Below are 24,038 nucleotides of genomic sequence, written 5' to 3'. Positions count from 1 at the left end.
GCCCGTATGCCACAGCTACTGAGCCCACATGCTGCAACTACTGAAGCCCGTGTGCCTAGAGCCCATGCTCCGCAATAAGAGAAGCCACCACAATGAGAAGCCCACGCACTGCAACGAAGAGTAGCCCCCACTCACCGCAACTAGAGAAAACCCATGTGCAGCAACAAAGACGCAATGTAGCCAAAAATAAATAATTAATTAATTTAAAAAAAAAAAAATTAGGATAGTGGTCATCTTGCAAAAGATAGTGCCTTGGGGCATAAGGGGACTTCTTGGGTGAAGCTAACATTCTATTTATTAACATAAGTGCTGGTTACATAGGTGTGTTCACTTAAAAAAAAATCCATCTGTTTACAGATGTAACTGTAGACATAAATATACACACAACATATGTTTACATATATATAAATACATAGGTATCTATACTATATATCTATATATACTACAAATGGTGTGTGGGTGTGTATATATATATAATGTTTCCATCTATATGAAATCGTGTGCAACTAAACTATATACAGTTTCAGGATTTAAAAAGTATGTGGTAAAATTATAAAGAAAAACAGGGCACAAACCAGAAACAACATACTTCACATCTACTCACATCCAAGTGGCTAGAATCTTGCCATTCTTTTTTTTTTTATAAATTTATTTATTTATTTGTTTTTACTTTTTTGGCTGTGTTGGGTCTTCAACGCCGTATGCGGGCTTTCTCTAGTTGTGGCAAGTGGGGGGGCTACTCTTTGTTGCGGTGTGCGGGCTTCTCATTGTCGTGGCTTCTCTTGTTGCAGAGCATGGGCTCTAGGCGCTCGGGCTTCAGTAGTTGTGGCACACGGGCTCAGTAGTGGTGACTCGCGGGCTCTAGAGTGCAGGCTCAGCAATTGTGGCGCACAGGCTTAGCTGCTCCACGGCATGTGGGATCTTCCCGGGCCAGGGCTCAAACCCCTGTCCCCTGCATTGGCAGGCGGATTCTTAACCACTGCGCCACCAGGGAAGCCCAAATTTTGCCATTCTTAGCTGCAAGGGAGTCTTAGAAATGTAGTTAATGGACATAGGTGGGAAACTAGTTCACTCTGCCATAGGCCGAAATTCCATAGCCTTGAAAGTCAGGCTTTCTCCTGGGACAGGATTTTCACCTATTAGCAGCAGTCTGGAGGACCCAGCTCAAAGAATTGACCTGAAGGCTACAGAAGATACTCCTTTCTTCCATGAGTGACAGTGAAGTTGCTAATCTTTCTGCCTGGATGGTAGAAGGATGAGATGGTGGAGGGGAAGTGAAAGAAAAGCCCACCTCTTTCTGGGTCCAGTTAACGATGGGAAGGAAAAAGGAGATAAGAGAAGAAGACAGTGGATTCTGCCTCTGGATAGAGGAGCTACCCCTGAGTGCAGAGGGATGTGTTTGTGTCCATCCCCCTCCATCATCCAGAGCCCTAGGAAGAGAGGGTCTGCACCAGCCTGGAACACAGCTTCCTCAGCCCAGCACTGCAGCCTGATCAAACAGAGGGAGCTGTGTGGTTGAGTGCCTCGGGTAGACTGTGGACTGAGTAGTGGACCCCTTGCAAGGACCACCAGGCCAGTGGGCTTGATGGATGGTGTCACACATACTCAGAGTTTGCTGCCAGTGGGAGCTAAGGGTGGACCCAGCCAGCAGGGGATGACACGTCAGGTTCTGATAAAGCCAAGAGGATGACCAGATCAACTTTTTTTGCAAACTGTGGGTCACTTATTGGGTCCCAAGTGTGGTTTTTTGTTTTTGGGTTTTTTTTTTTCATTAAATAAAATAGAATGGAAAAGATCTGAGTACATCAAGTATAAATAGGATAATAATACCTTGTAAAATTTCTATTTCAGCTATACAGGTTATTTTGTAAAAACTTTTGTATCACCTGTCCACATATGCTTACTGGAATCTCATGAAAATGTATCTGTGTTTTACTTTGAATCTTTGGAAACCACTGGACTAGACTATGTGTTATAAGAGCCACAGACTTCATCTGCTAATACAGAACAAGCAACACCATGGCAAGAGACCCAGCCTCTGAGAGTCAAGGCCACCGTAACTAAGGAAACAGATTTGCTAGTCCTCTGTAAGAAATAAGAGTACACGAGACACCCCTTCCTCACACTCTGACATCACCGGCAAAGAAAGGGAACAACAGGAAGGAAGGGATATTGTTTTCCTAGGAAGACTGAGCATTATCTTAAGGGACTATTTGGATTATCAGATCAAACTAAGTTTTTAAATAGACGGGATCAAAAGTTATTATTCTTTTTCCTGATAACCGATGGGTGTCTGCTGGGAGGAAGGTTTGCCGCAGACAAAATAGACAAATTGCATTTTTCTGCACCTCACAGTTGCAGAGTGGGTGAAACTGGTGACCCTACAACATGTGAAGCGGGGAAGAAGAAGGTTGTGGTCAGGGAACAATATGAACAAAGTCAGGGGAGCTAGAAGGAATAAGGCAAGTTCAGGGATGAATGAACCCTGACCAGATCTGGGGGCATTTCCTGAGCACTAATGGGGACGGCCAGATTACAGAAGGTCTTGAAAGTTAGGCAGAGGAGGACAGACTCGGTAAGGAGAGCAACAGGGAGCCCGCATAGGTTCTTAGTAGATGAGGGACATAACACAACAATAACAACGTAAAAATAAAAATAGCTACGATAATTTAAGTTGCAACTACGCATCAGGCTGTCTGTCAACGGTTTCTCATTAGCTTTCACAAGCATCCTTTCAGGATTTCCACATTAATGAGTCTTATTTCACATTACTGAGCCTGAGGTTAAGGTCACACAGTTCAAAGTAGGTTTGAAAGCCAGAAGTCTAACTTCAAAGCCCTTAACTTCCAGAGTGGTTTAGGGACAGAAGTCTTCAGGAGGACAGAGGAAGGAAAGGGGGCAGGAGGGACAGAGCACCTCGGAGGTTCCCAGCAGTATTCTCAGAGTGAGGCACTAGAACTCAAGATGAGGAGACGACCATGAGGTGGATTTCAAAGAAAGCAGCAAGGAGCCCTGGTGATAAATGAGATGCCTGGCATGTAAAACAAGTGGCTGTCCAAGTTTCCCAACCTGGGAAACAAGGATAATGGTTGTAACAGAGAAAAACCAAACCAAAACAAAAACATACACAACAGAATAAGTGCCCTTATTGAAAATTTCTGCCTGAATGCTTAGACTCAGAGCTTATGTCCTTCTCTTGTTCCCATTTCTCAGACCGAAAAACCACTTTCTCAGGATCTTCATTTTGAAGTTCAGAGGACCACTAAAAATGACTCTTGTAAAGCATTCTCAGTTCCAAGACTGTGGAAGGAGCTGAGAAGTGGAGAGCATTGTAGAGGCTGCTGGTGCCCGGCCCACGTCCCCTTCAGGCCTCACTACTCAGCGCCACCAGTCCAACCTTCTCCTCGACCAGAGGTGTCAAGAACCTCCCTGAGCACCTTGTCTGGCAGAAGCTCACGCACCAACCTTAAGTGCTGGGAATCAACGTCTCCTGAGTCATCAACCAGTGCCCAGAAGCGACATGCTGGACACCAGCTCTCAGCACGCCTAGGCACCCCTCGCAGTGTAACCGGGGATGGAGGTGGAGGGGGCGGGGTGCGGGGGCATAGACGAGTCTCCCACTCACGCCCCCTACTGCTGTCTTCCTGGGATCGTCTCCCAAGTAAACTACCCACCCTGGAATCCTCCTTGCACTTACACCTGGAGAGAGGAACTCGGGGAGGGCATCACTTCAATCTGTCGACGTCAGCTTAAAATATAAACTCCAATAGGGCCAAATTTGGGGATACTTACAGTTTAAGAAGCCACTCAGAGTTAGGGAACAGACGGTTGACTCTGCCAGTGATTTCTTCCCCTTTAGTTCCCTATCACAGGGCACAGTCGCTTACATGCAGTAGGCATGCAATAACTGTTCATTGAATGAACGGGTGGGTGATCCGTTCCCCCAAGTTGGTGCATATATATATATTGAACACATCCCTAGATCAATTCTTTAAAATGACTTCACATGTGAGATCTGTGAAAGTACACGTGTGAAATATCAATTAGTTCCATTCAAGTGCTGATCATTTACCTGAAGTCTTCCAGAGAATTAGAAAGTACCGGGCACCTGCATCACTGAAAATGTCCACATCGGTTCCATTGCTAGTTCCAACCGGTCACATACATACCAGGCATAGTGGGGTGCCCAGGTGAAGATTTAACTTGTCATTTTCCCCTTTGCCAGAATGAGAGCAGAGCTCCTGGCTTAGATGAGAAAGTCAGACTAACCCAGTTTCACTTGGTCTGTATAAACCCATGTGGAGTTTGTTTGATTTACAGGTAAGGGGGTCTCAAGAAGGAGATACCCAACACCCTCCTAATCTGACAACTTAAGCCACTTGTTTTTTATTCCGAAAAAAATAAAGGAAGTATCATTGAATTTGCATCTCTGAGTTTCTTGAGCAGTTCATATGAATTATAAAGAGAACACTGTCTAGGAAATCTGTTTTCTGGATGCCACCAACAGAAATTCTAAGTGTACTATTTGGGTAATTAAAGAAAATCATATCCCTGTGGTAAGAGCCCTTTGTTCACCAACTAGGTGAACGTGCTCAGGGACGCATGAAGGGAATTTCAAAAGATGAAGATGGCAACCTCCCTGGTGGCGCAGTGGTTAAGAATCCGCCTGCCAGTGCAGGGGACACAGGTTCGATCCCTGCTCCGGGAAGATCCCACATGCCACGGAGCAACTAAGCCCGTGCGCCACAACTACTGAGCCTGCGTGCCTAGAGCCCGTGCTGCGCAACGAGAGAAGCCACCACGACGAGAAGCCACCACGACGAGAAGCCCGCGCACTGCAACAAAGAGTAGCCCCCGCTCACCGCAACTAGAGAAAGCCCGCGCGCAGCAATGAAGACCCAACGTAGCCAAAAATTAATTAATTTTAAAAAATTCATTCAAAGAAAGAAAAGATGAAGATAAATTAAGGAAGGTAAGCTCTGACAAGGGAACTAAAAGGGTCCTCCCATCACGGATGGTCAAACATGGGAACACAGAATGTCAAGAAGCAAAACCCTACTTCTTGCCAAAATCACAATATTTTTCCCGCCCCTTGCAATTTTTCCCAGGAGGAGACTCCATTTCAAGCATAGAAGGGGGAGTTATCAACCCTGGAATAGAAACAGAGGAGCAGTTGTAAGGTAGCCAGTGGGACGGAAAATGACTGGAACTTGGAGTCAGGGGGCCTGAGGGTGAGAACTACTTGGACCAAAGAGTGTGTGGCCTGGAAACATAGTTACCTCAGTTTCTTCATCTGTGAAGGGACATTACTGCATATTATCATTATTTATTATTAGTAGTAGTAATATTAATACTAGATTATTACAATAATGAATAGGGGCAGCACCTGATAAACGAAAACCCCTTATCAGTTTGATGTGACTTTTCTATATTATCCAGTATTGCCAAACTTACCATGAGCAACTTATTTCTTTTCCGAGAGACCATTCTAAATGCTAAATCCAATTCCACGAAACAATATGACTGTCTTAATTTAGAGACCTTATTAACTAGTCATTAAATGGTAACTGTTTTCATTTTACAGGCTGCAAAAATGTTAAGTTTGCCAAATTAGAACATTTCAGACTTTAAAGAGAAATGTGAGGTTATCTAAAATCTAACCTTGTATAGTATTCTAAAATCACCTCTTCCAGTAGGACTTACTACTGTCTGAATCTTAAGAAAGTGACATCTGCAAAGGTAGCGGACACACTCTGTGTAATATTTGGAGTCCTCCATTAACAACTTCAGCAAGGTCCTGGTAATTGGACAGCATCCTTGAGTTCCAAAACAAAGTCCCCAAGAACATCGGAGTATAAATGCCCACTCAAGGAGAGTCACTGGTCTATCATTATGAATACGCCTTGGGACAGCTCCGGTGGTTTTCTATGGCTGTACACACTCATTCTTCTTTGAAATGCAGGTGGGAGGAGGGAATAAGATAGCTTTAAACAGCCTAAACATGAAAAGCTTTATTCAATCCAATTCAACAAACCAAAGTTAACCACAGTCATTTTCATCCACTACCACAGCCAACTATTTTGTGCTTATACTAGTTTTATCTTTCTAGAGGAAACATTTTCTTTAAAGACAGAAAAAGTTCCGGCACAAATTGTGGGAAGATCTGTGGCTTCCCAGAATATTGATTATTTTAATCGCCATCTCTGACCCACACAGGTACTAGAAGCATGGCAAGCACAGTGGAAGTAATAGGAGCATGCAGACAGGGGGCTGTCCTTTCTACTTCTATAAACTCCCCAACTGTGCAGCCTCCAAGAAACAATGCGAGGAGGTTTGCTGTGACCCTAAGAAGCACAGTGCTATGGATACCGTACGCGTGAAGTCCCTGCTGCCGGCTCCTTCTTTCTGTAACCGAGCACATGTGAATCAAGGGGTTGTGAAAATTAGGAGTGGAAGTGAAGGGGATCCCTCTGTCCGCCACCCCTAGAAATCTTAATATTTATGGCCTCTGGGATGTAAACAAGGGGAACTGAACTCAATCCCAATACTGCCATTTCAGTAAATCTCATAATAGAAGAGATAATCTGAATATGTTTGATGATATTCAAATATCATCCATGTGTTATCATTTTACTCAACATTCAAAACACTACCGCGTCTGCCAAGCAGATTATACAGCTTGGCAAACTTTCATTTCATGAATGACACTTAATATGAAATAATTTTCACTGACAGAGTAACAGTGATGTAACAGATCCTGAGGTGGCACTAGGATAAATCCACACATTCCAGGACAATGACAATCGACTCATCTCAAACACCTCCACATGGTGTTCCTGTAACTTATGAGGAAAGGGGGCCCTTTAAAAACGTCCTTTCCTGGGGATATATGTGTATGTATGGCTGATTCACTTTGTCATAAAGCAGAAACTAACACACCATTGTAAAGCAATTATACTCCAATAAAGATGTTAAAAAAAAAAAAAAAAAAGTCCTTTCCCCTTCCCTTATTACAGATGGAACCAGGGCTCTTTCATACTTATAGCCAGTCCAGCCTAGCGCTATATACAGAATGGCTTATTAGAGCCCATTGTCTGCCATTCCTTCTTCCTCCTCTGAGCACAAGTGCCCTCTTAAATTGTCAAGGCAAAAGTTCTCTCTTCAGCTCAGAAGTTCCAGGACTCTGCAAGCAATTCCCTCGGGGCCTTCCTTAGAGAATATTTGGGGCACTTTAAAAGCAGTGGTTTTCAAACAGTTCACAGGGATACTAGGGTCCTAGGGTGTGCCCCAGGCACAGCCCAGGAGAAAAGAGCAGATTCTGGGTTCCTGGCTCTTGGTTTCCCCAGAGCAGCTCTGTTTTTATTCCACTCATATATTAGGGTCTTGCATAAGACTCCATTTGGTGCTAAATATAAAACCAAAATGATGTCTTCAAAAATGTGTGAAAACCATCGCAACAAATGGTGCCCTCCCTTAGGCTCTCTTAACCCCCTCCCCCAGCTGTTCCCTTCAAACGGAGGTTTCTGTACTTATTTTCCTTTAAAGAACCTCACCCTGCTTCCTCTTCCAGAATTTGAAACATACATGAATTGAAACTGTTAAATATATTTATTTTATAATATTCAGAAAGTGATCCAGAGTTTTGCACAATAAATCTTTTCAAGGTTAAGCTTCATTTTTCTCATACGGACTCTAGCCTGGCTTTAGCTATAGCCCCTCCCCAAATTCCAACTCTCCCCAACTCCATCAGCAAAGGAGGCATACACCTGACATGTAATTTTTATGGATTTTACTGTTACAAGCCAAGAGAAGAATGAAGCTGACTCTTTCCCTTTACCTCTCCACAGAACTGGCATTTGGTTGGTATTCTGGGCTAATTATTAGAAATTTGGCATCATCATCCAAAAACGCCAACTTCAATTAATGTCTATATATCTGACAACTGAAAATGAATTGGAATTTTACTGAACATCTTGTGTGTTGGTCAAATAAGTTGTATATAGCAGTATAATGAACCATGTTTCTAATCTCAGAGTCAAAAATAAATGAACAGAAATGCCAAAGATTTGGAGTAATTTAATTGTACTCCTCCAAAGTCCATTTAAAAATGAACTGTTCTGAGCAAACTATTTGACAGACAATGGAGCATGAAGGCAGATTCTAGAAACTAACAAATCCCATTCATTTCCTTCAGTTTGTAAAAACAAGCAACTGACATGTTTCCTGCCAATGAACACAGTTGAAGATAAGAAAGCTCCCTACAGGAAATCCTTTGCTAAAAGAGAACAGTTGTGCCACTGAGCTTAACCTTTTTCACCGAATCACAATCAGTTAAATATTTGACAAGAGGGGATCATGAAGTACACGCTAAATCACCCCAATGATGCTATACTGCTTCTAACGTCTGTATTTCCTATGGCATAGATGCAGGATATTAAATAAATATTACAGTATAGTTAAGAGTTTTTCCACCTCCTCTCCCCTGCCACCATGCAATTAGTTTATGAAAACAAGGGGAATTTTCTGCTTTTTAAAAAGACCAAAGTGTTCGTTAAGTGAGATGTAAAATTGACCATTTTCAGTTAAGACTAAGCAATACCATGCTATAAATCATCACGATTATAAGAAGGATATTTCTCAATGAATATCAAGCACTTCAAATTTAAAGACTACCATTGACAAGATTAGAAAAATATAAGAAATGCACCGGTTTTATATTTACAAGCTTCAATGTTGACCCTCAAATTCAAAATTTAGCCTCCTCAGTTATTTTTTGCTTAGCAAAGTGAAAGGGGGAGATCTCCAAACTTTTCTCCTTTCTTTACTCTCCTCACTAAAACAACTACCAAGATATTTAAAATATTCGCAACCTTGAGTTGGGGAACCTCTCAATTACCCTAAAAACTAAAGCACTCTTCTCCATCCACAGAAGAGGAGGAAACATTTCTAAGTTAACCAAAATAATAATAACTGCAGTTTTGAAAGAGCCCTTATTTCTGTTTAGGATTACCCTTTCCCTGCTTTGCTATTAAGAACACCCTCATACTTCCCAAAGCACCAGACAGAGTCTTCTTCTATCCTGTACAGGCAGCCTTAGAGCAAAGCTCCAAAATGCCACAGTTCTTCAAATTCAATTGCAACAGTTCAAGTTAGAAGCCTCTTGCAAACAGAAACTCTTCATTATACCGTCCCCAAATGACTCTTCAGCCACAGGTAACAGCCTAGTCTTTACAGCTCCACAGAGTGTTGTTCTAACAGTAGACTTACAAATCAGTTCGCTTCTACAATTAAGTGATCAAATACATTCTTCTTAGCCTTCCCTGGCGCAACTCCGAGGTAGCAAAATGCAAAGTAAGCACGCGTGCTCCTCCTTGCTTTAAGCCCTTTTCCTCACATCTTTTCAGTAAAAATACAGTTATGAAATCCAGGAGACTGCATTTTTGGTTGTTGTTGTAAAATGACCTTGATTTGACAGGCACGGTCTCAGGTTTCAACAGATGCTGTGGGAAAGCTTACAGAAGGCAACATGTTCTCCAGGCATCTGTGATGACATGCAGGTTTTGTTTTTTTGTTTTTTAAATGGTGGTTATGGTAGTGTACGTGTGTTGGAGGGGGTAACTCGTCTCAGTTTCCATGACAACCATGTCTCTACTCATCGGTTGTTAGATACCATCCACTTCCTGTGTCTAAATTTTTAAGCCAATCGGAAAAGTGTTTATACATTTAACAACTTCTGGGACGGTGCTTCTTTAATTGGGGTGTTTTAAGGCTCAAATGGAGTTGTCCACCGGCCTTGTATTTTTCCGCTTATGTAGAACATTTCACAATATTTACCAACTCATTCTTTTAAGGTGAAGAATGCCCCTTTTTTTTTTTAAACTTGAAATGCATTCTCCTCAAACCAGATGCCACAATTTCTTATAACAGTGTGCAAGCTGATTTTGATTGTTGGCTCTTCGTGGCCTTTTTCTTTCCCTGTTACAGACTTAAATTTAGTGCGTGATACGTGCTAATAATGCACAAGACACATTATCAAAGTAAAGATGCAATTAAACACCATCTGCTGACACTGATATTTAACTCTTCAGATCAAAAAAAAAACAGGAAAAATTATTCTAAGTTGAACAACTTTGCATTCTATAACTCCCAAGGAGAAACCATTGAGAACGTATTGTAAAGTGATATGTCTATAAAAGCTGATGTCTGCAAAGAAATTTGTCACCAGAATGGCCTACTTTCTTTGGATAGAAGCAACAACAAAAAATTAAACACAAAGGTATCTCAAGCAAACTGCACCCAAATTAAAAATCAACCTTGCAGAAATCTGGGCACGAGAAGGCTACTCTGAAATTACAGCATGATTTTCAAAGAAGGTTTTGGGTGACTGTTTCCCCAAGTCTTCATCGAACTGACCAATCAGTGTGAGAGCAGAGTGGGCTGGAGTCATCTGTGCAGTCTTCCGAGCTCTCCAAGCTGCTCTCCCCTCTGTAAGGCAGCGCTGGCGATCAATGAAAAACAGGGAACAAAAGGAATATAACAGGATGTCTCCTTAGCTAAGGAAAATGATTCCCTTTTTCCTCAATGAGCCAGCCGCACCCTGCCCACAACAGCTCCACATGGGAGCTCCCAGCAGACCAGACCTTCCGGCTGAAGCACATTTTACACGTGCAAATCATGTGTCCCAACTGCTGGCAAATGTGTCACCTTAAGCACATCCTGTGACAGAGGGCTCCCCGAGCCCAACCAATTGAAACTAATAAATTAAATAAATTAATAATCCCACCATTAAAAGCTGCCAAGAAAGACTGTGTTTCCCTTTCCCAAATGTCAAATCCGAGAGTATAAACAAAGCATGAAAAATACTCTCTTCAGCCTCCCCAGCCAGTAATCACGGTTTTCTCCTCAAAACCAGGTTTCTCCAAAAAGAGAAATATTCTGACTGCCCTCAAAGGAAACTCTCATCTGTATATGTCATATCAGGATAACCAGTTACAGTATCTGAAAAGAGGTTTAAACTGCCCACAGATTTGACTGTTTATAATTGATAGCAAAACACTTGACTGTTTATAATTGATAGCAAAACATTTGCGACAGCAATGCTGTAAACTCTGCCCGAGCCAAACTCCACATTTAACACGTTAGTTCCTTGAAAATAAAAGTAATGCCTGGGGAGCCCACAGAAGTAAAGACCTAGGAAGTAATTAACAGAATTACATCAATTATTTCATAATTTTTTAAAATTATCCATTTGTCTGCTATTTAAAAAAACAAATTTAAAAACTACTATCCACAAATTCCTGAGAAACTTTTTTTTTTAAATGAACTTACTTTTGAGACAAAACTAATGAAAATATGCAACTTGCCAGCCCTGGATCTCTCCCATTCGGACTGCATGCTATAAATCAATCTGAAACCAGGTGGAAATACGGGGGCGGACACCTTAAAAAATCAAAGGGTGCCCCCAAATGCAGCAGCCTGAACACTGAGGGCTTCTCGTGACAATGCTGAACCAGAGCAGAAGGTCAGGAGGCAGGAAATGAGCCCCATTTTCGTTACCTTCGATCGCCTGCCCCCCCTTCTGCTTCTCGCGGCCGCATTGGGGGGCTGCGGCGGCGCTGGACTCGCGGGTGGCCCCGCCGCCGGGTCGCGCCGTCTCCCGGCAGAGCTGCAGCCGATCGCGGCCGGAACCCCGGCTCCAGCCCCGGCGCCCGCCCGGGGTCGGCGGCGCGGCTCTCACCCGGGCCCGGAGCCCTGCTGGGTCCTAGTGCGCGCCGCGCGTCTGCCGGCGGCCAGGTCTGCAGCCCGCACGTACGGCAGGCGGCTCGCGAGCACCGTGGTTCCCCGGGAAAACCGAAAACCCCGTCGTCCTCTTTCAAAACCAGACACGGTAGGTGCGAATGAACTGGAGCTTAATGTCAAATCCCGGCCTAAGATGTTAAAAGAAAAACACTGGGGACAACTGAACTCTTTGAAGGCGGATATTAACATCTGTAGCCCCAGTGTAAAGCGTAGGGCAGTAACTGGTTTCCGTAGGTTCGCCCGGTGCACTTGTGATATTGTACATTCACAGACGGTAAGAGAGAGAGTGCGGGATCAGTAATGATACGTTCCGAAGATATAACGGCGCCCCCGAGAAGAAAAAGGTTGAAAATTGTGTGTTTAAAACAACGTTTTAAACAGTTTTCCAGTGATTTTTTTTCCTAACACGTCCTTCTGCATTTTGCTTTCTCTTACTTTATCATATGCTATTTTAAATAACAAAGGCCCATATGGCAAAACACGTAGTCATTTGATTTTCAAAAGACCTCAACAATTGCATCAGAATATGCACTCATGTATCTCCTAAGAAATCAACGAGCAAGAATTAATGGTGGCATATGGTGTGCTTCATGGAGAAAACTGAATTACAAATTAAAACAAATGCAAAAATTCACAAATTCAGTAAACTGAAAGTAAATTATGACCCTAGATATATACACAAATCAGCTTATGTACAATTAGGGGAAATGTAAGTTCTAGATTTCTCTAACTGCAGAAAGTGTGTTACATGAAGAGATTCCCCTCATTTGCCCCCAAAAGGGCTTTCAGCGCCCTCTCAACACATTTGTTTACTACAGCCCACCTGGAAGGCAACTTTTAAACTTGCAAGTGCTCATTTAAGAGGACAATTCTATTAGCTCTTAATTCAAAATAAAAGTGCTTTAGTTTGAAAAGCCTGTTTAAAAGGCTTCAAGACTGGGAGCTTTACTTTCAGTCTTTGATATCACCAAGTTTCAAGGTCACAATTCTGTAAAACTGCTAATAACAATGGCGCTGTGGTTTGACACCAAAAGGAAAATCAAATGTGTGTTTTCTGAGTTCTATTTTTGGAGCTCAAAAAGTCCCTTTGAAAATTACTCTTGCCCTCCTCCTTCCCAATTATAGCTAAATAAATGTAATAGAAGATTTTTAGTATTAATTAAACATCAAAGTCACCTTTCCTGCTGCCTGATGTCCATGCAAAGAACCAGTTGTAGTATGTTACACTTGTCGATCTTCAAAGCCCTCGCACAGACATCTCATGTGATCTTTACCATACTTCTGTGATAAAACAGACACTATAATCCCCGATTTTCAAACGAGAAAGTGGAGGTCCCGAAGGGTACAGTGACTTGTCCAAAATCACACAGCTGGTCCTCAGAGCAGCTGGGATCCCCAACTCAGATGCCAACATCTCCAACAGACTCCTGCTTTTTCAAGTGCCCACCTGGCCTCCCAACTATTTCTCTACAAACACTATGGAAAATGAGGTATCCAAAACAAAAACTCAGTTATGTTCCTGTAGTCATCATTTCTTACCTGTTTTAGAGCAGCGATTTACCAAAATGGAAGTAAGAGGCTAGTTGCAAAAGTTTTAGTCTCTGCTAATTGAGAAAGCTGGCTGGTCAGACTTCTGTCCTGTGGCTGTCCGGGGCACCCTGGCAGACTGAAAACTTGAAACTCTGGGGCTAAGCAATGTCCCTGTCACCTATACACCTTTTTATTCTTTATCAGAGACTAGAAACTGACTCCACTTGACACATGGAGGAAAGAGGTTTTCTCAACTTGGTTGGGAAACCAAGGTATTTGGAACTTGGTTTTCTATGTGCAGTCCCAGCGCTGAAACTCCACAAGAACCCTAGAACCTCAAAAGTTTCAGATACCTGGTGGCCTGTTCATGATATCCAGGGCATCCCTGCCCAGACCTGGTGATAATGGAGGTGTTACTTCTCAGCCCTCCTGCACCCCTGGGAAAGTCGCCAGTCAGTTCTGTTTGTAGCATTCTACTTCCTCCTCTCCTCTGCTGAAAGGAAATGTAACTTCTCTTATGATGTGGCCCAAACCAGCTAAACACCGGCCAGGTGAGTGCTGGGTGACATTTAACTGAAAAGACAGAAATATCTGATTCTTAAAAATGATTCATTCCTGGGCTACCCTGGTGGCACAGTGGTTGAGAGTCCGCCAGCCGATGCAGGGGACACGGGTTCATGCCCCGGTCCCAGAAGATCCCACGTGCCGCAGAGCGGCTGGGCCTGTGAGCCATGGCCACTGAGCCTGCGCGTCCGGAGCCTGTGCTCTGCAATGGGAGAGAGGCCACAACAGTGAGAGGCCCGCATACCGCAAAAAAAAAAAAAAAAAAAAAAAAAAAGATTCATTCATTTCGTGGGCAGCTCATAAGGAAGAGTCTGGGCGTGTCAATGTCCTCAAAAGAGGTGGACGACCTTCCTGGGGAACCACTTGGAAGGATTCATGCAAAACTTACGTGGTGAATTCGTGTGATTCCTTTGTTGAAAACTGGTCTAATTATAATCACACCATCCACTGTGGCCTTCAGATGTTGTACATGCTAGGCTGAAAGTCATCTTAGCACCAATAGGAGGTGATGAGAAGCTGAAAAGAAGAGCTGGTGGTGAGCAATTCCTCAAAGCAAGAGTGCACCAGAAGAGGGGCTGGTCAGAAGAAACCATCATTCATTCATTCATTCATTCATTCTGTATACCTCAAACGTTGAAAACCTAATGTTTTCATGTTTAATGTAAGCAAGGTACTGTTCTAGGCTCTGGGTATAAAATATAAATAATGCATTATACGGAGCCCTCAGACAGTCAAACAGTTGCAGAGTGGTGGTGTAAGTGCTGCAGTAAAACCATGTTACAGGCACTGTGTGTTCGAATGCCAATGGTTCCAGTCCTGGGCCAGTTTGACTTCAGAGCCATTCTCAGCCTTGCCTCTGCTCTGTTTTGCTACTAGCTGACTCGTGCAGGCCAAGGTTTACAGAATCCTGGTCAGTTGGCTAATAGCTGGGTATGGTCCATGAGAGGCACTGGAGGGAAAGTGGAGGGTGGGAGGAAAGGAGAGGCCAGAGAATGTCTTCACCTCCCTCTTGCCTCTGACAGCATCTCTAGCCATGACTGCATCTAGCTGGGGCTTCTGCCAGGTGACCCCAGCCCTTGGCTCAGGTAACACCGTCACTTCCTGTTAACTCTCCAGCTTAGTGATATTAATGGCTTTCTGCTAAAAGTAGTTGCTGGGTAACTTCACCTTCCTTTGTTTGCATCTCACATCCTCCATCACCTGTGGAGCAATCCCCTGTATTAAGTTCCTTCTGTGCACATCAGCAAATCCCAGTGGAAGGGCAACTTACAAAATACCTGAGCAGTACCCCTCAAAAGTATCAAGGTCATTAAAAACCAGGAAACGCTGAGAAACTATTACAGCAAAGAGGAGCTTCGAGGAGACATGACAATTAGATGTACTGTGGTGTGCTGGATGGGATCCTGGGACAGAAAAAGGACATCAGGTAAAAACTAAGTAGATTTAATAAAGTATGGATTTTACCTGGTAATACTGTATCCATACTGGTTCGTTGATTATAACAAATGTACCATACATTAACATGTAAGATGTTAGTAATAGGGGAAAGTAGGTGTGAGGTAGGTGGGAACTCTCCGTACTATCTTCTCAATTTTTCTGTAAATTTAAAACTGTTACTTTTTAAAAGTGTATTTAAAAAAAATTCTTCCATGGTAAACATTTGAAGTGGTTTTGTTTCCCTACTACAGAAACCCCACTGCCTCCCTTCCCAAGCAGGGGCTAGGTCTGATCCAGCAGGTCTAGGGCTTTTTTACAGGGAACTAAAACAGGGGGTTTCATGGTCAAGACATCAAGACAACCCCGCAAGGGATCAAGTAGCTCTGGGAAGCCAGGAAAAAACCTGAATCTGAAGCCAGAATGTGGTCTGGGCAAGGATGATGAGAGGCGAGAGATGGCTGTGAGTGAGGAAAGAAAGACAGCCAGCCTGGGGGCGGAGCCAGGGTCCAGGGTGATGGCTGAGAAGGGAGGCTGCTTGAAAGACTATGGGGTGTAGGAAGGGCTGGCCCCGGCCTCTCTGGGTGAACAGAGAGAAGAGGAAGAGGGGAAAAGGAAGAACAATAATAAGTCACTGAGTCGTTTTACCTGCATTTTCTCATTTCTAGCCCCTTATAAGCAGGGTACTATTTTTATTCCCATTTTACAGATGAACAAACTTGCCCCAAATCGCACAGATATTTAGGGGCAGAATAACAGCTCAAATACAAGTCTGTAGGACACCTAAAGAGAATCAACAAGTCACCATGCTGGGCACCCTTGGTAGAAACCATGAAGTTGAGTCTTCGAGGACAAGTAGAGGTTAAGATGTGAGCAAGTGTGGGGAGAAGAAGGACTTCACGGAGGGGACATCCTAGGTGTGGGCAAGGGCATGGAGGGATGAGAAAGCCAGGCAGGTCAGAGAGCTGCATGGAGAGCAATGAGGCTAAAACAAAGGTTTCAAGTGAGGAAGTGCCTGTAGGTCCCACTGGAGATGCTGACAGGGGCCAGTGCCCACCCAGGTTTACACTTTATCTTGACTTGCACATGGCAAACACATTTATCTCCCTTAAGCCTTTGCTCAAATGTCCCCTTCTCAAGGTCTCTTGAGCCTCCTCATCCTGCTGTACTTTTTTCCTTCTTCCCTTGTACTTACCCCTTACTAATTTACTTATTATTCATTGTTTGTCTCCCTCCACCACCAACCCCCATACAAATAAAAGTTTCACAAGGCCAGGAATCTGTTTTATTCAGTGATAATTTCCAAGAACACAAAACAGTGTCTGGCCCACAGGAGGTGCTCAATGATTTTTTTTTACATGAATGAATGAATGAAGTTAGTAAATAAGAAAGTATTTGTATCGGCTAGGATACTTCAGAGAAACAGAACCAATAGGATGTGAAGATATATAGAAAGCAGTTTTTGTAAGGCATTGGCTCACATGATAACAGAGGCTAAGTCCCAAGATCTGCAGTCAGCAAGGAGAACCATTGGTGTGATCTCGGTCTGAACAATGACAGGCTCAAGACCCAGGAAGTGCAGATGTGTCAGTTGGAGTCTGACGGCAGGAAAGAACTGATGTCCCAGTTCAAGGCAGTCAGGCAGGAGGACGTTCTCCTTACCCAACCCTTTTGTCCTATTCAGGCCTTCAACTGATTATATGAGGCCCACCCACGTTAGGGAGGGCAATCTGCTTTATTCAGTCTGCTGAGTCAAATATTAATCTCACCCAAAACACCACCACTGATGTAACCAGATATCTGACCAAATATCTAGGTACCCCATGGCCCAGTTAAGTTGATACATAAAATTCACCATCACAGTTTTGAAAGGGACTCGATCATTCTAGAACCTGTAAGGAGAATGATTTACAAGGGAGCAAGACAAAGGCAGGGAGACTCATAAGGAGGATATTATTATACTAGTTCAGGCAAGAATTGATGCAGACCTGCAGGAAGCCATCATTGGTAGCTCCAGATGACCCTTCTGTGACCCATGGGTGATATGTGATGTTACATACCAAAGGTATCACCTAGACACAATGCCAGGAGGAATCAGTCGGAAGTGCAATGTCCAGAAAAGAACAAACTGGAAGACTATGGTGGGTTCTGGTCATTGAGAAGTCCCCTTGCGGCAGGCTGGGGACAAGAGCACCTTCTGGCCTCTTTAACGGCTCAGTTGGAGTCGACATAAGTGGGGGTGGCTACTTGGCTCTCCTTTTGGGGACTTTCCACTCCACTAGATGGTCCTGGTGTTGAATGGGAGCAGGCATCTTAGCCCCACACTGGGCCCTTGCCCCCACGCCAGGCTGATCAGAGTCTTCTGGAATTTTCTAACTGAAGTCAGGGGAAGTGGGCTTCCTTCTGCTCTGGTTTCCAAGTTGTAGGGTGCTGCCTGCAGCCACACCCTCAGTTTGTGGGCTCAGGAGATGGGTCACAACCCAACTATTAACCCAAGCAGGACATAAAAACATGATGAAAGCATAAAATAAACTTTGGATTCTCCAAACAGACCTTTTCCCCCTCTATCGTCATAAACGGTTTAGAAGAGGCTGTATACATAGCCACCGTTTAGGTACACACAGAGACGCACAGAAATCCTCACTCAATTGGAAATTATGTCATAACACTAACTTTCTAGATACAGGTGATATCAGGTGATATTGAAAGGCAGATTTTCCACTTCCTTCTTTGGATGCTTTAAATTGCAATAAAATGCCACCTGCCTTTGCCCTGTGAGGTCACAAACCTTAACATCCTCCATGAAACCAATGGTGTCACCCTTCTACTAACACACTTAAGAGACGGTGCACTAGCACGTGACCCACCACTTTCTGAGGATCTAATGCCTCCCGCAGGTGACGGCACGAAATCACTACTGTGAAGCCATGCTTGTCGGAAGGAATGAACAAACCTCACTTCGCTTCATTCACGTCTTTGATATTTATCATTCCCTCCTTTATATCGACCAAATCCGGTAATTTGCAGGTGGTCCTGCGTTGGCAGTAGTGATGAGCGGGTGGCATCCCCTTCTCTGTAGGACCAGTTACAGAATTGGCTGCAATTGGTGTCCTCAGACTCGTTTCCCTCAGCTCTGGCTCAGCCCTCGTGGAGTGATTTATCCCGGGGTCTGCAGTGCTTGGGGCAGAGCGCTGCCAGAAACAGGCCGGCCTGGCTCCAGGCCAACCAGCCGGCTTCTGAGCTGAGACTCTCCGTGTCTCCCCAGACCCGCTTCGTCTCCCTGGGCCTCGCTCTTTCAGCTGTCTCGCCTCAGGTAATCATCCACACTCCGCAGTTCCCAGCTCTTTATATCCCCTCATTGCAGATCTCTTTACACATGTTAAGTAAGCCTTGAAACACCCAGGAAAGAAAAACAAAAGGCTCCCCCCAGCAGGAGGGCAGCCCCCACTCACCCCGAGGAGGAAGGACCCTGTTCCTTGGAGCAGACAGGGTTGGGGCAAAGAGGGTTGCACCAACTCCACACATCACAGAAAACCCCATTCACTTTACAGTCACATGTCAGCATCACAGGACAACCTCCCACCTCGGGGTCACCCGCCACAGTTGATCCAGATGACCTTGGGAAGGTGGGTCCCAGGCAAGACTCTGATTGAGAGGCAGTATCTGTATCACGCCTGTGATGAATGCCCTTCAGTCTGTACTGTAGTGGTGACGGTCACGGTCATGGGCTTTGGAATCAGAGAGGCCTTATTCCACACCACGGTCCTGCCACTTCCCACCTGAGCTGTCTCGCACACGTGGCTTGGAATCCTAAGTCCCACTGTCCTAGTTGTAAAGAGGATATGACAGTATCCAGCAAACCCCCTCCTTGGTTTCTGAGGAGGATGAAATCAGATCATGCGTGCAAAATATTGGGGGCCAAAATTAAAAACATATTTATTTTTGGCACATAAAATGGTTTGTTTCAAAACCATCTCTCTATCTAATCCCAGTCCATCTGAATTAATGTAGTTCTCTAGCTGTGTTGGAACCTTTAACCTTTATCTCAAATTAGCACTGAAGTGTCTCATTGACAAGAGATGGTGCAGAAATCCAAATGATGTCTGTAGTTTAGTTGAGAGCTTATACCATATTCAGTGTCTTAGTTTTGATAAATGTATCCTGGTTATTTACAATATTGACATCCAGGAAGCTGGGTGAATGGTATACCGGAACTCTTTCTTTCTTTGCAACAAATGCTCATCTGACAACAACGATAACGTTATTAAAATGCATCAAAATCGGTAACACTCACACATAGGTCTAATACTTCACCTATACTTTCAGTATACTATAGTAAAATATCTCCTTAGGGTTCAAAAACATGCCAAGTTTTTTTGTTACCAAAAGGAGAGGCAATTTAATGTTATCTCTAGCTGTTATCACCACCAAGAAAAATTCCTTGAGTTTCCAGTGTCTGCAAGGCACCATACTGTACGTGAAAACTGCAAACATTACTGTCAGGAAAAAAAGGCTGCCTGCGTGGAAATCATTTGAAGGTAGCCGTTCAGATGTAAGATATTTGATAACTTTACTATTTAAGTCCCCAGTGCTTCCCTTATTTCACAGAAAATGGATGACTTACCAGTCAACCAGCTCCGCGCTTTCCCTTCCAGTGGGCAGTGACTACCAAGAACCACCTTGTCAAATAACGCCGTAGATTATACTGCTCGCCACCCTGAGTACAGTTTTTGAGATGTTCATCTGAAAATGCTGAGATCTTTTCTCTCTCTCACTTAAAGGAGACCAGAGGCTTTACATACTTTTATTTCCTTATTTCTTGTACCATGCACATTGTGAGATACTCATGGGGGTCAGAAGGAGGTTTGCCAAAGGCAGAGGGTGAGTTTTGTTAATGGCTTTGACGTAGATCCCATCAAAGAATGTGAATATCCTGTGGCCACATTCCAACAGGTTCAGGAAAAGAGCCGCTGCTTTAAAATGTGAAGAGATATATGCTGTCAGGTTGCCCAGCTCTCTAGGCTATTAGGAATCTGTGAAGTGTGACTCTCTCCTGAACGTATGTTGGCAAAGCATCTCATCATTGAAAGTGCTGTTGGCACCTACTATGTGCAGGCATTGGGCTGGGTCTGGACCCATAGAGTAGATGAAGACATGGTCCCAGTTCTCAAGTGCAAGAACGACATGTGTCACTGTTTTTAGTTGCCCAGGATGTGACCTCCTTCCTGTGCTTGGGGGAATCCCCGACCTTGGGAGTCAAAGCTAAAGACCGGAAAGTCCCCTGGAAGTGCCAGAGACAGACTTCCCAGCCTTTCTTGCAGTTGGGGGGGGAGGGGCATGACCTAGGCTCCCCCTGCAACTGGCCATACCAAGGAGTGGGATGGTGCAGAATTCTGCAGCCATAGGGGTGGTGGCAGCATCTTTGGGGTCCATAGCAGGGTCACCGCCAGACCAGTTTGCAGCAAAACTGCAGGCTTTGAACCAGGCTGCATCACCTCATTGCTGATCCCACCTCCAGCCCACCTGAGGATTTCTGTGGGCCACCTGCCATGCTGAGCATAAATGCCCTTTCTGCTTAGACCATCCAGACTCAGCCTCTGTTGACTGACACAAGGGCGCTGCCCCCAGTCTCCCTAGTGGACACCAGTTGAGCCAACCAGCCGTTCTTCTTCAAGCCGCAGCATTGGGTTTGCACTGATCCCTCACTCTGTCACGAGACTCCTTATAATAACACACACTTAGGTACGGGGCTATTTGTGGTCATGGAATAAGCCAGTTGCTCCCATGGGGGATTTAACTAGTTACCTTGGCTGGTGCTAAGCGAATCAACCAGAAATGTAAGCAAATTTAATCTCAGATACATTTCTGCATGGATAAAATGAGACATGTATTGTACACATATTTCTGGTACTGTAGACAGGGTAGTCTCTTTTTTTTTTAATGACACTAAAGAATGTAAGACACTAGAGTTCTGGGCAATAACAAAACATAAAACAAAATAAACCTTCATAGTGACAGAGAAAACATCATTTTTGTTGTTGTTTTAAATAGAGAAGAAACAGTTTCAATATTCCGTTCATCTTCCTTATTCAGTCTCTGTCTTGTAGAAATCGCATTGTGGTGCATACTTGTAATTCATCCACTGACGCTTCTTGATGACATTGAACTTGGCAATAAGAAACTTTCAATGTGAGATTGGATCATTTTGTCTCAAAGAGCAAAGAATTGATTCCTTAAGAGACTGAGAAAATATGAACTTCCGCTGATGAAAACCAGGAATGCAAGTCTTTCACATTATTCTCCCAACAAGTTAAACGTGGAAGTGGGCTCATTTCTTAACAAAACGAGAAGGCGGAGAGATCATTAAGCTTCCCACTTACACTTACTTTGAGCAACTAAGCCCCGACCCCTCTCACTAAGGCACTAATGAGTCCCCCACGGCTCACTCTACCCCCTGTGCCGTGTGACGCTGCTGCTTCATTTTCTGGGAACTCTTGCTTTCCTGGAGCTCTACTTGCTTCTGGTTTTCCTCCTACCTTTCTTGCCAGTCCTTCCCAGTTTCTCTCCCTGGCTTCTCCTCTGCCTGCTTCCTGATGCTGGTATTCTATCATTGGCTTTTTTCTCTTTTCTTTCCACTTGCGCTCTCTCTAGGTGATCACATCCACGTCTTTGCCTTAGAATGATCACCAATAATCCATCACCAGCACCCAGCTCCCTCCGGAATCTCTGTCTCCAATAAGCTCCTGGACCACTCGACCCTGTATATTTTGCTGTCACCTCGAATTCAACATCCGCTATGTCCCAATCTGAATTATTTATCCACCTGCTCTAAACCTCTTCTTTCTGTATTCCCATATCCAGCATCCAGAAACCACAACATTATCCTTAACACCCTCTTCCCGCCTGCTCTACATTCATTCACCGAATTCTATAGATTCTGCCTCAGAAATTCTTCTTACACTTGGCCCCTCCACTCCGTCCCCACGGCCTCTGCCTCGGTTCAGCCCCTTCATCTCTTGACCACTGCTACTGCCCCCAGCGTACCCGGCATGGCTTCCCAGTTATCCTCGCACCAGATGAGATGTGCTGCTTGGGCAGCCAAGGGAGAAAAGCCCATCAGACCTGGGAATCCAAGCAGATGGGAGCGAGAAAAAGAACAAAGGTTTCTCGGGGGGTTAGGACCCTGGAGGATTCTGAGGCTTGAATGGAAGAGACGGTTATGAAACCTCAGCAAGTCCTGCCTCTACCAGTGACCAAGCTAATCCCTAGAGCCACTCTCAGGGTCTGTACATGGCTGCTTGCCTCCACCCACTTCCTACTTCCAGGGAAGCTGCCCATGGCCATATAATTAGTTATCCTAAAAGACCACTTTGGTTCCATCACTTTCTGACCCCCGATCTTTGGTGACTCCCCATCAGCCATAGAATACACAACATAGAGTTTACGTCCTCCTCTCAGCACTCCAGAACCCCTATAACTCTCTCATGGCTCTGTTCCCCTGTGTATCTTCGCTTTCTGAAAGTAACCTTTCTCCTCTGAACTACTGACCGTGATTTTTCAATTGCTGAAATTTTGTCTATGCGTCTTCTCTTCCTAGAACCCTGTCATATAATTCCTCAAACTTGTTTGTTTCGATCACACATGATTATTCATTTGCTCAACCAATATTTATTGAGAGCCAACTATGGGCCACCTGGATTCCAGTGAAGAAGGCAAACCTCTGTCCTTGAGGAGTTTCTCATCCACTGGAAAGACAGACAGGCAAGGGAAAGGAAGTTACATTACAATGTGATCAATTCTGCAATGGGGCTACCAGACGATGACCTGGAGCATCCTTCTGGGAATCTCTCACATCTCATCATCACGGAGACAATCGGGTCACCTTATGGAGGAAATACTGTCTCTCTTTTGAACTCCAAGGGTGTGATTCTCAACTTTGTGGTACAAAGATTCATGTGGAGTGCTGTTTAATCACACAGTTTCCAAGGGTCCATTTCCAGAGATTCTGTTTCAGTAGGTCTGGGCTTGGGACTAAAAATAAGGATTTTTAGTAAACCCCTCAGTGAACTTAATAGATGAGACCACAGTTCACACTTGGAAAAACATTGCTAAGGGGTTTACTGTTTTCGCATCTCACAAAACATACCAGATACTGCCTTGTAATCTACATGCTTACATATATGGCCTCTATAGTTTGCTAAATAATAGCTCTTTAAAAGTAGGGTCCTTTTCTTTTTTTAACATATTTATATTTTACAGGGCAAAAGAAATTGCATACCTTTTGTACCTTCATAAGTCCTTAATAATTTTAGTTAAGTCCTTTATTTTGTTTGAATTTTTATAATAACTACATATTGCTTTTAAAAATTAAAATAAAAAAAAAAGATTGATCTGAGGATGTATTGCTGCTGAAGGGTGAGTTATTAGTGACAAGATGGGGTGGGCAGGGGGCTTGCTGCCATATCCCTGAGGCCCAAGCCCCTCACGTGGGGGCAACAAAGCCAGGGTACCCGCTGCACATGTCAATCAGGGCAGCTAACGCTGCACTAACATGGCGTTAAGTAAATGTTTCAGAAAGATGCCATTGGGCCTTGGAGGAGGGTGTTCTTCAAAGCTAAATCTGATCTCCTGCAGCACAACTGTGGCAAACCATTCTTTCAAACAAGTTTTTCAGTGGCCTTTCATGAAAATGTGGAAGGAGGCCCAAGATT

The sequence above is a fragment of the Phocoena phocoena genome, chromosome 2, assembly GCF_963924675.1.
Source record: "Phocoena phocoena chromosome 2, mPhoPho1.1, whole genome shotgun sequence".
In the NCBI taxonomy this organism is placed as follows: Eukaryota; Metazoa; Chordata; class Mammalia; order Artiodactyla; family Phocoenidae; genus Phocoena; species Phocoena phocoena.
Note: the sequence above shows the minus strand (reverse complement) of the source record.